At 43.4% G+C, this 16,577-nt stretch overlaps 1 pseudogene across 1 annotated transcript in view; it reads left to right on the top strand.

Moving 5' to 3' along the window:
* Positions 1 to 738: 738 nt before the first annotated feature.
* LOC146839469 (uncharacterized) overlaps positions 739 to 16,577 on the top strand; it is a 37,094-nt pseudogene continuing 21,255 nt past the window's right edge. The window contains exon 1 of the transcript XR_014981082.1: positions 739 to 882. The product of XR_014981082.1 is annotated as an uncharacterized LOC146839469 (transcript). The remainder of the gene's footprint in view (positions 883 to 16,577) is intronic.

Raw genomic sequence — 16,577 nt, 5'->3', positions numbered from 1 at the left:
GCCACATGTCTAGTCATCAATGAAAAGTGTGTACGGGCTGTAGGCAGAGCCAGCAAACACAAACAAAACAATACACTTACGTGTTGGCACTGCCGTAATGAATCCTCCAGGCTCTTCTTTTAATTTCCGCATTAAAGCATGCCTTATGCCAAACTGAATTTGATCTGGTGAATAAAACTTCATAGTATTTTTCTCTATTTACGTTGCTGTATACCCTGCTGTGCATTTGAAAAACCCGATAAAAAATAAAATGAAAAAGAAATAAGCTGTCCAGTTTAATTGCACCACTAACACATGTTCTCATATAGTTAATGAAATACAAAGTTTCACTTCCAGTTGACAACTTCCTGTAAATACTCTTTAGTCCTCTGCATCAGTGTTTTGAAGATGCTCATGTGAATTGAAGCTGTAGATACTTTTCTGCAGCAGCAACCGAGAGTGAGACCCTGTACGAGGACTGTGTGTGTCTTAAAAACATCCATATCTGTGGCATCTAAAAACATAGGTCTTTCCTGCCACAAAATGTTTGTTCGTGTGAAATGTATTCTCTCCTGGAGCCTGGAAATGGAGGTTCTGTTAGTGGCCAGCAGAGGGCGCTCCTCGCCTGCTGAGATTAATCCACTGGGCACATTGTATGAAAGGGAGAAGGGTTTCCTGTTCCAGGTCAGCGATGGCAGAGACAGCACCAGCAGCAGATGCTGACATCACTTCCGGCCTCTTCGTTTGTGTCCAGCCTGCTGCAGAGGGCAAAGGACGCCCTGTCTTTCTGTCCAATTATCTTCAGACCCTCACAGCCCTCCCAGACCCCAGATGTGCACCTTCCCCACCTCCACCCTAGGAGAAGGAGAGAGCCTGGAAATGTCTGCACAGGTTTCTGCTCAGGTAGGAGATTGTCAGCACCTTCTGCTGTGTTTGTAGAAATAGACGGTATAATCCTGGAAAATTCTCAATCAGGAGGCGGGCTCTTCTATGGGGGGGGGGGGGTGGGTTGGGGAGGGGGAGAGGACGGAGGCTTTTCTTCTGGCCCTGTGGGTGTTTGTGGTCATCATTTGTGTTAAGATCTGTGCAAGGTGCTTTGCATGCACAATCAGAAATCTGTGCACAATGTACTGCATCTTACTGCACTATGAGAAATCTGTGCATGCTGCACTGCATTTTACTGCACTATGAGAAATCTGACCACACTGCACTGCATCTTACTGAACAACGAGGAATCTGTACCCACAGCAGTGCATCTTACTGCACTATGAGGGATCTGTGTCATTGCACTGCATCTTACTGCACTGAAGAATCTGTACCACTGCACTGCATCTTCCAGCACTGTGAGGAATCAGTGTACTGCACTGCATCTTACTGCACTAAGAGAAATCTGTGTCCCTACACTTCATCCTACTATATTGTGAGGAATCTGTACACGCTGCAGTGCATCTTACTGCACTATGAGGAATCTATGCACTGCACTACCATATACTGCACTGTGAAAAATCTGTGCACAGTGCACTGCATTTTACTGCACTATAAGAAATCTGTGCATGCTGCACTGCATCTTACTGCACTATGAGGAATCTGTGCACGCTGCACTGCATCTTAATGCACTGTGACAGATCTATACGCACTGTATTTACTTCACTATGAGGAATCTGTGTCACTACAGTGCCTCTTACTGTACTGAGGAATTTGTGCCACTGCACTGCATCTTACTGCACTGTGAATAATCTGTTCACATTGCACTGCATCTTAGCGCTCTATGAGAAATCTGTGTACATTCTTTGCTCGGCTCTCGCTGTTTGTTGACTTGCCCACCTGTACCCCTGTGTCAGAAGCATGTCCCCCAGGCAGTTTACTGTCAAGGCTTCCCTGCTACCCGTGCCTCTTTTCCCCTGTTTTCCTATCTGAGTCTAGGTAAAACCTCAGTCACTGCAATAGTTTCCAGCGGCATAGGTTGGCTTATAGCATTATCTGCTGCAGATTTTGTGTGTCTGCTGCAGGGATTGTGTGTATGTGCATTGACCTTGGGTCTCGCAGGTAGGAGGCCTTCCAAGTAGTATGTGTCTGTGTTTTTGATTAATCTCTGCAGGTTTTATGTGTGTTCATGTGAACAAGGTAGCGTTGCCTTTTCAGGCTGTGTGTGTTTGTGTGTGTGTGTGTGTGTGTGTATGAGACACGTCTACAGTGTGTCTTTTTAAAGGGTGTCTGTCTTAGCAGATGTTGGCGACTGTCAGTCACTGTTATTGGCCTTTCCTCTCTGTACAGAAATCTTTATGATCACTTGTTGTAAGAGGGTCTGCTCTGTGCAGAATAGTCAGGTACTTCTCGACACACTGCAGACGTCTCAGCAAAGTCACGTGTGAAGTTCTAGTTCTTCCCCATAGTTTGGTAGAATTAGGCAGGTTTGAGTGAGACTTCAGCACAACCTCCAAATGTGTGAGTGAAAAAAGCACCCAAGGCTACTTGTATGATAATGCTGCAAAGGGTTACTATAATCTCTCATTAACGGTGTGTTGATGAGGATTGTACTATGATATAGGAGTCTATGTGAAGGATTCCATTCTGCTCTGCTTGTCACTTCAGCAGGAAGGGGACAACAAGATGAACAAGCAGAAAATGCTAGAAGAGGCCAGAAAAAGAGAAATAAGAGTGACACAGAGAGGAAAACATGAAGGGTGGAGTAAAGTAGTCAATAGATATTGGTCAAAATGTGAAAGAAATACGTTTGTAGGGGAGGGACTGAGAGTTCTTAAAGAAGGGCAGGAAAAGAAATGTAATGAACATTATGTGGAACTTTCCAAAAGTTGAATTATATGTTGTGAGCTAAAAATGTGATTTAAGTGTGACGTGAATGTGAGTCTTCAAGAGTTATAGGTGTAATGTGCTGTTTAGTGGTACCAATAATTGAACCAACTTTAGAGCTTTGGATCTGGGAATTATTCCCAATCAACAAACGGTGTAAATGAACCAAATGGAGGAATCAATCTATTTTCCTGCGTGTTACCAATTTTAACTCTAGTGAGATAGCTAGTAGGTCCTAGGTTCCAACCGTCCTCCTGTATAAATAGGTTAATGTCAAATCACAAGGGGGGAGGGTAGCGGTAGGAGAGATAGGGACTCGTCCTCCACGAAACTTGTCAAATAACCAAAAAGAGAGTCCCTTGTATTGCAGAAGGAAAGCGCACTCCTTGCTAGGACTGTAAAGAAAGAAAAAACGTTATCTTTCAAATAACCCTCACCCCTTCCCCAGGTCTCCCCTCGGTGGCATGCGTCATCATGGTCCATCCCTGCCCTCTATGGACAGGAGCATGCTGCTACCTACAAATGTGCGGGAGCACTTAATAGAAAAATAAGGGTGTCCCTGTACACCTAAACACCTATGTTGAGGAAATATGAATTTTATGATCAGTTATGTCCCCTATCTTAGACCCCAACGGCTCCATGTACATGCTACAAGTACATGTATGTTCCCTCCAGTTCCAGCTATGAAGACGCAAATACATGTGCGTCCAACGTTAACATGTCCTCTTTCAGATCCGCCATAAATGGGTCGGATATTCCATTCCTAAGTATGATTGGCCACCGACTTTATATGGTACACTTTTCACGTTTTACAGTTCAGGCGAGTAGGCCCTGAATCCTGTCATCAAGCCTTTTCCTGCCTTCTGCCTCTGAAAGCTCCAGCCTGAGTTTGCATCTGTATCCATGAACTTTGTCCTACTCCCTGCGCGGCTAACGGTGCCTGACTCGGCCTGTTGCCTGCCAAAAACTGTATTTCACCTTCAAGTTATCTGCTCCGCTCCTCATCCATTGCATTCCTGTCTAGTATTTTAGGTAAACATCCTTCCAGCTACAAGGCAAAGGGCCCGGCCTTACTGTCTCCGTGCAAGTAATTCATAGCCTCCGTTTCCATGGTAGGCCCATGCCCCCTCGCATCTCATGTAGACACATAGACGCTTGTACACGCACTAACAGTCAGTATAGAATAGATTCTGTCTGAGAGACCTTTCCTTTTGGATAATACAGTTCCTTAAACATAAGATATTAGATATGATTTGGGATTAGGTTGACCTGACTCCCCAGACTTCTGTCTCCTCACGTAGGGCTAAATGTCAAGTCCCCTTCACCCCCTAGTTACACGTCAATCACACGTCATGCGGCTGCGCGCGCATCTCTGCCAAGTATTTCTGCTGACATTGCAGGATTCTCTTATGGATCCACCCACCTGTGACATCATTTTAAATGACGTTTCTAGTATACGCCTTTATGCACGCCTATTGTAACGCCTTTTTCATTACGTATGTGTATTATTATCTTTCATATCAGCTGTTACGCCTCCTGCATCTGTCTTACTGTAATGCATTTCATATATATACGATTACTTGTCAATAATGTATTGCCTATCCCTTCCTGAACCTTCGTGGTGATGGAATTCGATTGCCTGGTTCGAACCATAATTCCTTTGTAAGGAATAAATCCTTTTAGAACCTCTAATACCACGGATTCTGCCTCTTATTTTTACTGAGTTATTCTTCCTGAATTTTACCGCATAAAAATAGTACAGGTAATTTAAATATTTACCACATAAATTGGCGCCCGAATAGGGACTCTTTCCCCATCTCACGCGCCGGAGGTGCGTTGCAGGCCCGGTCTCCTGCCACAGCTGGACGGACAACTACGCGTACCCGCAGGATTTCCTGTATCTCCCTCCGGCCAAGCGGGGGTGACTGAGGCTGCGATCAACACCCAGACGAGGCGGTGAGAAGTGCGAAGGATCCCGACCAGAGCCTAGCTGAGAGAGCAAGATCCGAGGTATACAGAGGCCCGCCAGGTTCCGAAGTTCCGTGTCGAGTCGAGTCGAGTCCGGTCCAGTCCAGTTCAGTTCCGAGGCCTTCCGTTCCGTGCTTCCCGGTGAGTACCGTTGCTGGGGACGCATTTAGACGTGCACATTAGTTTGTGCCGGTCAAGACGGGTTTGGGTACACAGATCCGGTCTGCACTGTTTTAGCAGTGTATCTGTACTGTTTAGCAGTACATCCAGTATATCTAGTGTATAATCTAGTATTATCTAGTATTAGTATTATGTCAGTAACTAGTTTTCTTCTAATTATCATTGTTCGTTAAATGTTAAATGTTTTAATATGTTCTAAAAATTGTGGTATGAATGAGTGTTCATTTTTGTGTTTATTGTATTAATTGTGTTCAAGTCCAAGTATTAAGAATTTGAGTAAGAATCAAGTAGCAAGGTTTAAAGATGCCGTTCTTTTCAAAATTAAGACAGATCAAAACTAGAAAAGGGGTACTCGAAGAAGCTGTTCCCATTCCACCTAGGGACACTCCAGGGTACTTTATGTACCATAAACATGGCCTAGATGCCGTATTATATCTTGATTTATGGGTGGACTACACCAAGGATTTAGCAGAAAGTCAGAGATGGCCCGCAGCTGGGACATGGGATGCAGATTGCATCATGAGAGTAGAAGAAGAATTATGGAAAAAGAAAGCCAGACAATCACAGAAAGATGCCATTGAATTATGGCGTAAAGAATCGCATAGACGCACAGAGAAAGCGCTCAGAAAAGAAGAGAAAAGTAGGGAGAATTCAAATAAATTTCAATATAAATCCCCCAAAGGGGATGAAAGGGTCTAAGGGAAGAGTTTAATGACCAACACAACAGTTCAAATCCCCTATCCTTACATACAAAATACAAATAGTGAACTGGTGGTCATAAAAATGAGGAAATGAATACAAAGAACAGAAAAATAGAAGAGTGCTATAAACTGTTCTGAGTGTGGTAAATAGAAATAGAACAATGTACTCTTGATGCGGATTCCCATCAACTGCCAAGGGAGGCCAGTGTCATCACTTGGTAATCCTTCCTTCCTGTCACTACTCCGTATAGCCAAGAGGCCAGTGTAGTAGGCAAGATCAGAGCAGAGTACAAGTTCCAAGGAGAAATCGACCAAGAGTGGCCATATGTATTTCTGTTGACAGGTGTTATGTGTAGTGAGTGCAGTGCAAGTGAAAAAACTATTAAAAAGGGAGTTGGACAGGGAAAACTATGTTTATTGGATATCTCTGTTCCAATCCAGTTAAAAAGAAGAATCGTAGCGGCAACTTTTAGCAAATAGGTTGCATCATATAGGGGTCAACTAGTTTCAGCCAGTTGGGACTATTTTCCCGGCTTTCTTCAGGACCAATACATAATTGCTACTGCAAGTGAAAAACAAAAAGTGGAAAAAATGACAAGTTGTTAAGTGATACAACCTGGTACCTATCGACCTCACAGGCAAGTAGGGTGTATTTCACTCCTGTTGGAAGAAAATAAAATACAGACGGTAGGTAATGTTCTATTTCAGTATACCTCAGTGCATGCAAATTTAAAGATAGGTTGTCAAAGCTGGTTACAACCAAAATGTCATTATATGAGACTGAGCATAACAACTCACCTGACTTGTGTGAGCGTCAGACCTCACCTCACCCGGTAACAACTCAGGTAATTGAGACCCCGCCCTGTAAGTGTGAATCAAATTAGGGCGGATTATTCAACAAACTGAAGGAAAGTGTTGAAAATACAAGAAAAGCGATTAAAAACATGTTGTCCAGCGCGTGTCCAGTAGGAATAAAACATAAGCAGACTGCTTTGTATGCTACTACAGTGTGGAGATGCAGATTCTCACATAAATGGAGCACCGGTGAAAATGGCGCCTTTATACAGCAGTACCCCAGGTGAGTTACAAACAATTAGTACTGCGGCATTGTGTTACGGTGACAATAACGCCATGTTATGGTACCGGGGACAGTATAAAAACGAGTCAAAGGCTAGTCGGTCAAGGTGAAGCTAGACAAAAGGGACTCGTGAGATATTAAGGTGTATCTCTAATGGTGGAAAAAACAGACAATTGTGGTTTCTCGCGATGTCTCTCGCGTAAGTAAGTGAAAACCCCGTAAGCGTGGCTGATGGATCGCTAGGGGTGAACAGTATGAGAGTCAAGTCTCGAGCAGGGCATGATCAAAAGGCGAGACGGACTGTTATGATTTATCGCGATGTCTCTCGCGTATGTTAGTTAAACCCCGTGGGCGTAGCTAAAGGATCGCTAGGGGTGGGTAATTAAGCCGTAGGGATTACGGAGTCACACATCGAGTAGGACCTAATCAAAAGCATGCCAGATGTAGACGCGCATAACGACTCACCTCTCCGTCGGTGCCTCGGTCCTTCCTGTGTTTGTGGGAGGTACCGAGGCAACGTGTGACGGGAGTTTAAGGACGTGAATAGGTCATGTGACACTCCACGTTGTGCGCTATGAATTAACTCAGGGGAGTGGCAAATGAAGGACTACAAGATGACATCACTAAATGCGGAAGTCGTAGTCCAGTTGGAGAAACATGAATATGTCGGTAAAAGTAAAGGACAGATATTATGTGCGCATCGTTATCAGATAAAGTAGATGTAACGATGCGTTTTCAAGTCACGATGAGAGTCTCTAAAATACCTGAGTTGTTACCGGGTGAGGTGAGGTCTGACGCTCACACAAGTCAGGTGAGTTGTTATGCTCAGTCTCATATAATGACATTTTGGTTGTAACCAGCTTTGACAACCTATCTTTAAATTTGCATGCACTGAGGTATACTGAAATAGAACATTACCTACCGTCTGTATTTTATTTTCTTCCAACAGGAGTGAAATACACCCTACTTGCCTGTGAGGTCGATAGGTACCAGGTTGTATCACTTAACAACTTGTCATTTTTTCCACTTTTTGTTTTTCACTTGCAGTAGCAATTATGTATTGGTCCTGAAGAAAGCCGGGAAAATAGTCCCAACTGGCTGAAACTAGTTGACCCCTATATGATGCAACCTATTTGCTAAAAGTTGCCGCTACGATTCTTCTTTTTAACTGGATTGGAACAGAGATATCCAATAAACATAGTTTTCCCTGTCCAACTCCCTTTTTAATAGTTTTTTCACTTGCACTGCACTCACTACACATAACACCTGTCAACAGAAATACATATGGCCACTCTTGGTCGATTTCTCCTTGGAACTTGTACTCTGCTCTGATCTTGCCTACTACACTGGCCTCTTGGCTATAGAGTAGTGACAGGAAGGAAGGATTACCAAGTGATGACACTGGCCTCCCTTGGCAGTTGATGGGAATCCGCATCAAGAGTACATTGTTCTATTTCTATTTACCACACTCAGAACAGTTTATAGCACTCTTCTATTTTTCTGTTCTTTGTATTCATTTCCTCATTTTTATGACCACCAGTTCACTATTTGTATTTTGTTTAGAATTCAAATAAAGCCCGAGAAAATATATTAATTGAGGAAGGTATCCGAGTAAAAACAGAACAAGTAGACAGACAACGAAACACTCTTATGAATGGTATGTATCCTCTTCTGGCCGAAGGTTTACCTAAGGCCACCCCGGAGGTACCGAAAGATCTGCCACCTCCATTACTCCCGATTAAAGTACACCCCAAGACCGCAAAGGATATTTTCCTTTCTTCCTATTTAGACGATGTAGCTCCCGAATATGTTAATGCTCCGCTGCCACACACACCACCGGTCGATGGTGCTCAACCCCAAGATCATCCGCCCCCAACTCCGCAACAACAAACTCCCCCTCACATTCCAACCGTTTCATCTGTTTCTACCGCTTTTCCTGCATCTACCGTCTCTACCTTACATTCAACCAATCCTTTCGCGCCTGGCACCTCAGAAGGTGCGACAGGAGGTGCGACAGCAATTTTTTCCACGCCACCGCCAGGAAATAAATTGACTTTTAGAGATTTAGCATACCAACGTACACCTCAAACAGCAAAATCCGACATGTTTAAGGAACATCTTGTGGATTGTAGATATGATCCAGTGCCCGGTAAAAATGACAGAATGCTGCTGTCATCACTACGTATACGACGAGCTTCAATATATTTAACGACACTACCAGGAATGGTTGCTCATCTAGACAATATATATCACTTTGTCCAATCAGGGCGAGGCCCTGAAAGTATTGACGAGGCCATGGAATACCAGAAAGTGGATATACAGAGACTACTGTTACGCTTCTTCATAAACTGCTTGATCAGAAACAGAGATAGGCCTGAGGTAGATCAGGATGAAATGCAAGTGCTTACCAGATGGGGTCAGAATATATCAGAGGGAAAACATGATAAACAGAAGTGTATAGTAGCTATGTGCCGAAAGATCCGCAAAGAAGTAGAACGAATGCATAAAACCAGATTAGAGGCAGACAAAACTGAATCAGAGGGAGAGGAGGAGGAAGAATCAGAAATGTCCACAGGACAATTAGAACTACAAAACAGAGAAACGATAGCTTATGTAGGTAGGGGAAGATCTTTTAACAATACCAGATACTTTAATGATCCAATACGTCCGATACGTCCAGAATGTAACAGAAATTTTCAAACCCCTATGTTAAATACGAGGTCCCCTGAACACTTATTCCAGGCTGCTGATAAATTACTCCGAGACCGAAGGGGGTATCATATGCTCGATTCTATGGATGAACAAGAATTAGCCAGGTCAGCAGTACAATGGGCTGACAGTTCTGAAAAATACAGTGATGATGCGCTAGCACACACGTTTTTGAATCTTACCCCAGACGAACAGCGTTTAGCTGGTATATACATGATACAACACCTCATTATATTGTATAAAAGCCAACACTCCGATCCTGGTCCCCTACCTGATATACTGATAGAATTACTCACGAATAAATGGAGAGGTTCAGGTACTGATTTAATTAAAGAAATTCTAGAATATCGGCACCAGTACATTGTCTTCGTATGCCCAGAACATGTTTCAGCTCCCACCATGGAAAGAAAAACGTATCACATAGACAGACAGAATCCCTTACGCGAAGTACACCCAGTCAAAGGTGAAGACAATATTTTTAAACGCGTGTTTGTGTACACGCCTATAACTAAAATAGAATTATTGGAAATGAAAAAAGTAGTACCCAGCCATGACAAAGATCCAGCAGGTTTCCACCGTGAGATAAAAGACATGTTACTCATGGGAGATTATACCTACCCTGACATTATGAAAATATTAAAAGTATTATTGCCTGCCGGTATTTACGAGAAACTCAAAGAAAAGGAATGGGAGGTGGGAGACCAAAATATTGATTGGACAGCATTAGAAAACGAAGAAAAGGCCCGAACTGCAGGCTCAGGGCTTGGGGAAAAAACCACGGCATTGCCAGGATTATTAGTGCAGGTATTACCACGTTTATTAACTACGAAAAAGGAAGACTGGGGTGCAATTTCAGCCTGTAAACAAAAACAAGACGAAGACACTAGTGATTTTTATTCCCGATTTGAAAAATGTTTTGGTATTAATAGTGGCATAAAAGCAAATAGTGAGTCGTATCCACATCTGTTTGTGACAAAACTAGTCGAAAATTCCCTGCCCCAAGTTAAGAATAGAGTATTGAAATTCGAGAGTACTTGGCAAGGTAACACCCCTTCACAGATGTTACAAATGTTACAATATCACCACAATAGAATTAGAGAAGAACATGAACAAAGACGTATGAAAGACACGAAAATGAAAATGCTTGTTGCTCAGTCAGTTCCAGCTGACGGTCATAAAAAGGGTACGACACAGTCCAGTGATTCAGCGGTTCCTGTAAAAGGGACATGCAACTATTGTAAATAGCCAGGTCATTATATACACGATTGTGCAGTTCTGAAACATAATATCTCTACGGGTAAAACCAAGGAGAGACCACGTCCCCCTAGACAGGATCAGATCCAACAACAAGTACCTCAGCATGTGCAACCTATGCCAGTTCCACAACAGACCGTAGCAATATCACAGCCGCAGCCTATTGCTGCAACACAAACAACGACACAACAAATGTACCAGTATGCACAAGCTGACTATCCCGATTATCAGCGATACACATGAAATAGCCTAGAGAAGGAAGTTGGCTTACCCCTTATTGAGGTTCCTGTAGACCAAGAGGGACCTTATGTACATAGTCAAGTATTAGGGAAAGACAGAAAATTTCTAGTTGATACAGGGGCAAGCAGAACAACTATAAGTCATAACGAAGTTCCAGGGGCACCCCTCTCAGGCTCACAGAATATTTCCCTTGGATTCTCAGGAAAACCTATTATTAATGAAGTCTCGCAACCTCTTCCACTTACGGTTGGTCCATTGACACGAACTACAGATTTATTGCTTACTAAATCATGTCCAGAAAACTTGTTAGGTATAAAGACACTGAAAGCTCTAGGAGCTATAATATGTTGTTCTCCGGAAGGAGTACGATTATTTTTGCGTGACTTTAAAGGTCACTACATGTCCAGAGACATGGATCACCGGTTACAGAATTTACCTGCACATTTATGGGCACAAGGTCCCACTGATGTTGGTTGCATGCACATTACACCATATCGAGTCACACTCAAAGCAGGAGTGGTATTAACGTGAATGCGACAATACAAGTTACCTCCAGATGCTGTAGTGGCTTTGCTGCAAATCATTGACGAGCTCATTGCCCAAGGAGTGGTTGTGGAAACCGACTCCAATGTATGTAATTCTCCGATAATTCCGATTCTTAAACGAACTGATCCAAAAGCACCGCCAGTATATCGATTAGTTATTGATTTGCGCGAATTGAATAAATGCATTGTACCACAATACCCCGTGGTCCCAGACATCTCCTCATTACTAACAGCCATTGATTCAGAAGCAACGTTCTTTACTGTAATTGATCTCAAGAATGCCTTCTTTAGCGTCCCAATCGATCCGGAAAGTCAATATTTGTTCGGATTCAGTTTAAATGGACGAAGTTTTAAATTTGCACGCGCACCTCAAGGATTCACAGAAAGCCCCAGCATCTATAACCAAGCACTGAAAAGACAACTTGACAGCATCCACATGCCAGTTAACACTGCCCTGCTTCAGTATGTTGATGATCTGCTGATCACCGCCCGAAGCGAACCTGAATGTGAAAAAGCATCACTGACGGTTTTACAATTCCTAGCCGACAAGGGGCACAAGGTGTCCCCTTCAAAGCTGCAATTCTGTGTCCAGCAAGTTGTGTACCTTGGGCACTTGCTGTCCAAGGGGGGAAGACAGCTTACACCTGACCGCATTCAGTTAATTGTTAACATGCCACCACCCAAGACACAAAAGGAGGTACGGGCCTTTATAGGCCTCACTTCGTACTGTAGGCAGTGGATCCCTCAATATGCATTTCTAGCAAAACCACTCATTCAGTTGACAACACAGGAGGCAGCGATATCGACTGTCCTCCCTTGGACTCAAGAACATACACAAGCTTTTGAAAGCTTAAAGAAAGCCTTATGCCAAGCACCTGTTTTGGCAACACCATGTTACAGTAAACCTTTTACACTTTTTGTTACAGAACGAGAAGGTACTGCCTTGTCAGTACTCACTCAGGAACAAGCAGGATCACACAAACCATGTGCTTACTTTTCTAGCACGTTAGATCCCGTAGCTCAGGCTCTTCCTGCGTGCCTGAAATCAGTCGCAGCAACAGCTTTAGCAATCAGACAAAGCGATGCCATAGTGTTAGGACATCAATTGACAGTACAAGTACCACACGCAGTAGAGGTTCTCTTGAACCGGACACAAACACAACACTTGACTATAGCAAGACTGACGGGTTACGAACTAACATTGTTTCAGCCACACATAGAAATCAGACGTTGTAGTACATTAAATCCTGCCACACTTTTGCCATTAAGTGGAACAGACCCATTGGCACATGATTGTATTGAAGTCATTACTATTACGACGAAACCCAGACAAGACTTGACGGATATTCCATTACCAGATCCAGACCTGACATTGTATGTAGATGGTTCATGCATGAGAACAAGTACAGGAGAGTTAGTGGCCGCTTATGCAGTCACAACAGACACTGAAGTTATTGAAACAAATTGTATTAACACCTTGTCAGCTCAAGCAGCAGAGCTCATCGCTCTGACACAAGCCTGTATTCAAGCCAAAAATAAGAAAGTCAACATATACACAGATTCACGTTATGCATTCGGAGTCGTCCATGACTTCGGCGTTCTTTGGCGCGAAAGAGGTTATTTAACTTCTCACGGTGCCCACATCCAACACGGACCCCTCATTCAAGTTTTATTAGACGCAATACATTTACCTACTGCAATATCTATTATGAAGTGCAAAGCCCATACAAAAGTGACCGATATCATTTCCCAAGGTAACGATCTAGCTGACCGAACAGCTAAACAGACTGCTCAGAATCGGACTCATACAACTGACTTGACAAAGACAATAGTTCCGACACCGACACACTGCATGACAGTTAAGGATCCCGCCCTTGATGTAATTGACATACAGACACATGCTACACCAGAGGAAATAAAGAAATGGACTGAACAAGGAGGGATCCAAACGGATCAAGGATGGATGACGAAGGGAAAATCTATATGGTTTCTCCCCGACTCCATGGTTCAAGTTATCATTAACACAATACATAGTCCAGCGCACCTAGGAGAAAAAGCTATGCTAGATAGTATTCAACACATTTGGTTCAACAAACACCTGCGAGCAGCAGCCAAACAGAAAGTACGTACCTGCATGATATGTTGTCAGTTCAATCCAGGTAAAAGCATTCCTGTAGAGCAAGGTGGATTTCAACCTCCCGATCACCCTTTTGAAGTCCTCCAGATGGATTATATCCAGATGGAACGATGTCGAGGATTCAAATATGTTCTCGTAGTTGTATGTGCTCTTTCCCGTTGGACAGAAGCCTACCCGGTTTCAGATTACACTGCCCCGACTACTGCCAAACAGTTAGTTCGAGAATTCTTCCCACGGTATGGTTTGCCCCGTGTCGTGTACTCAGATAACGGCCAGCCGTTCTCATCCGAGCTAATGAAACACGTTTCACTTCTGTTAGGCTATCAATGGAAATTCCACTGTGTCCGACATCCCGAGGCAGCAGGTCTCGTGGAACGCCATAATCAAACTCTGAAAATTAGACTGTCCAAAATATGTAGAGAAAAAGGTGTCGACTGGATAGTAGCCTTACCAGTTGCGCTCTTTTACATGAGAATGGTAGCACACTCTCGAACAGGGCTATCCCCGTATGAGGTGGTCTTCGGTAGGCCACCAAATATGTGGGGGACGCCTATACCTCGTAAAATCACTGACGTTGATTGTAATATGCTGACAGATTACCTGGCTTCCTTGATGTCTGCACTACAATCTTGTCGTTCACAGGTAGCTGCAGCTTTTCCCGATAACACTGAGGTGAAGCCCCATGAGGTGGTTCCAGGTGATCTGGTGCTTGTAAGAAATTTCGACAGGAGAAGCCCGCTGGAGCCTCGTTGGCAGTCGCCAAAGCTCGTTCTTCTCACAACAAGGACAGCCGTGAAGATTGAGGGTCGCAAGGGTCGGCTACACTCGAGTCATATCAAGAAATTTCATGGACTACCATCGGATTTGAACTTTCAGCCCTGCATTCCCTCACCGACTGACTCAAAACTCCCCCTGGTTGAAAAAACCAAACAAGAAAATTATAAACTGAAACTAAGGTCTAGCAAGTCAGACAATTTGATTGTTTAAGTCCTCTCCAAGGTGAATCGGTTGAATTAGTCTCTGACATGTATCCTCTAGACCGAAACAGAGAGAGAAATAGACAGAAACAGCTCAAGAAACATGCGTACTGTAAATCACTTCGTAGTCACTGCATAGTGACATTATTAATTATGTTTTTTCTAAGCATTCTGATTATTGCTGCAAGTATACTATTACATATGTATTATCCTATTTCCAAGCGTGTTTTCAATGCTACTGCCGAACATTCTTTTAGCGAATTACCTCCGCATGAGTTGTCCTATAGATTTGCGCTGCGTAACAACACATTCATTAGTATGTTACATCATTCTCATCAGACCCGCAATGCTACCAATTGTTGGATATGTGGCCGACTCCCTCCCTATCAGAAATATAAGGGAGTTCTGCCCCTCTTTCCGTATCCATTCACACACAATGGCTCCTGTGGAGCATGGTTTAGTTTGATTAATTCCTTAGATTCAAATTCAGTAGTTTACCAAGACAACTGGGTATGGGGAAACCTGAACCTAGTTTTACTTAAAGTCTGCTACCCTAACAAGGAGGGACTTCCCAGAAGAACAGGAACTGATCTAGAAAATGAAGTATATGGGTTAGGTAACTTTACACTTAACCTCATGATTTTGAATGTTGAATCTGAAGCTACACCAGTCTTGCCCGCTATGTCAGTATTTCCAGTTAAAGGTGAATTATGTGTAAGAAAGAATGGTTCAATACACATGGGCCATAGTAAATGTACCACTGTAATCGAATTCAGTGATCAAGGCAAGTCTACATTTAGAGCTTCTCGTCATTCCTACTTCATATGTGGCCAGACCGCATATATACGTTTACCTCTAGATTGGGATGGTACCTGTTACATTGCATTCCTTCTGCCACCTGTTTTCCTAGCCCCTCCTGATTACCATAGGAATACCCATTTAGTACACAACAGACAGCAGAGAGATCTCCCGATTGTCGACTACACTGAAACGGCATGGGAGCAATACACAGATTTCAATAAAGGTTTCTTTCCCTACATAGGTACTGTCACTAATAGTAAGCTGATACGTAGATTAACTAGAACACTTGAAGCAGTAGTGAATGAAACTACTTCCGCCCTAGGTAACTTAACAGAGGAGCAGTCTGCGATGCGGATTGTTGTTCTTCAAAATCGTCTTGTCCTTGACGTCATCCTGGCCGATAGGGGCGGAGCTTGTAGGGTCATCGGATCAAGTTGCTGTGTTTTCATTCCAGAAAACGCGCCTTCAGTATATAAAGCCATAACTCGCCTTCATAAGATTGTAAGCCAGATACACCAGAGTCCAGGCACCTGGACTTGGTCCGGTTGGTTTTGGAGCGTGTTGTCAGCCTGGGGATGGAGGATCCTATCCTTCCTGGGTATTGGCTTTCTCATACTATTCAGTTGTTGCTTATGTCTACAATGTGGGCCAGCGATTTGTGGTCTGTGTGCCACATCGTGTATTCCACATTCAAGTTTTCATTCAAGACCTCGTAAGAAGAAAGAAGAACAGATGATGCTATATGAACAGATTGATGGATTAATGAAGATCGATATTTCATGAAGGGTCCGTAGGGGACAAGGAGGGAATGAGGAAATATGAATTTTATGATCAGTTATGTCCCCTATCTTAGACCCCAACGGCTCCATGTACATGCTACAAGTACATGTATGTTCCCTCCAGTTCCAGCTATGAAGACGCAAATACATGTGCGTCCAACGTTAACATGTCCTCTTTCAGATCCGCCATAAATGGGTCGGATATTCCATTCCTAAGTATGATTGGCCACCGACTTTATATGGTACACTTTTCACGTTTTACAGTTCAGGCGAGTAGGCCCTGAATCCTGTCATCAAGCCTTTTCCTGCCTTCTGCCTCTGAAAGCTCCAGCCTGAGTTTGCATCTGTATCCATTAACTTTGTCCTACTCCCTGCGCGGCTAACGGTGCCTGACTCGGCCTGTTGCCTGCCAAAAACT

This window comes from Triturus cristatus, chromosome 4_1 (genome assembly GCF_964204655.1).
Source record: "Triturus cristatus chromosome 4_1, aTriCri1.1, whole genome shotgun sequence".
Classification (NCBI taxonomy): Eukaryota; Metazoa; Chordata; class Amphibia; order Caudata; family Salamandridae; genus Triturus; species Triturus cristatus.
Note: the sequence above shows the minus strand (reverse complement) of the source record. Positions and strands in the feature narration are given on the sequence as shown.